The sequence below is a fragment of the Festucalex cinctus genome, chromosome 3, assembly GCF_051991245.1.
Source record: "Festucalex cinctus isolate MCC-2025b chromosome 3, RoL_Fcin_1.0, whole genome shotgun sequence".
Classification (NCBI taxonomy): Eukaryota; Metazoa; Chordata; class Actinopteri; order Syngnathiformes; family Syngnathidae; genus Festucalex; species Festucalex cinctus.
In genome coordinates, this window is record NC_135413.1 from 21,829,018 (window position 1) to 21,830,060 (window position 1,043).

The window sequence follows — 1,043 nt, forward strand, 5'->3', positions numbered from 1 at the left end:
TGTATTTTTTAATGAATTCAACTCACATCAAATACAATCCAAACAATAAGCACCGCATAATGTTGCAAACAAGTCAATTATATGTGTGAATGTAGCCCCACCGTTCGTTTTTACCATTTATAACATTTTGTATTGTTCTGTTTTTGAAAGAATTGACACAATTTTTAGTTTGTTTTAATGGCGTTGGTGTTGAATTATGTAATGTTTTAATCAGTAGTCCGATGCCCACCCATGCATTGATTAGTTTTTTTTGTTTTGTTTTTGTTTTTTTGTTTTTGTTAATTTGGGTAATGGAAACAAACGAGAGACCCCCCGCCAAGAAACGTCAGCCTTAGTTTTGGTACAGATTTTAGCAGGGATCATCAAAATATGAAACCGCCCAAGACCTACATTTTTTTTTTTTTTAAATGAATTCAACTCACATTAAATACAATCCAAACAATTTAAGCACCGCATAATGTTGCAAACAAGTCTATATGTGTGAGTGTAGCCCCACCGTTAGTTTTTACCATTTATAACATTTTGTATTTTTCTGTTTTTGAAGGAATTTACACAATTTTTAAAGTTTGTTTTAATGGTGTTGGTGCTGAATTATGTATTGTTTTAATCAGTCCGATGCCCGCCCATGCATTGATTATTATTATTATTTTTATTTTTTTCGTTTTTGTTAATTTGGGTAATGGAAACAAACTGTTGTTCGCAGCAATCCATGCTCGCCTTCGTCGTTCACTTTTCTGTTCTCCTGTCGACAAATTACCTTAGGAATGCGATTAAAAAAAAAGAAAAAAGTAGCAGTTAATAATAGCACACGTCGTAGACATTAACAATCTCTGAATTGTCAACAAATGAGAGAGTATACCGCGGAGCTAACACCTAGCAACACGACCCTTCGAAAATGTCTGCCCGCAATGCATTATGGGATATGCAGAAAAGGCACAAACCCCTCTATCTATCTATCTATCTATCTATCTATCTATCTATCTATCTATCTATCTATCTATCTATCTATCTATCTATCTATCTATCTATCTATCTATCTATCT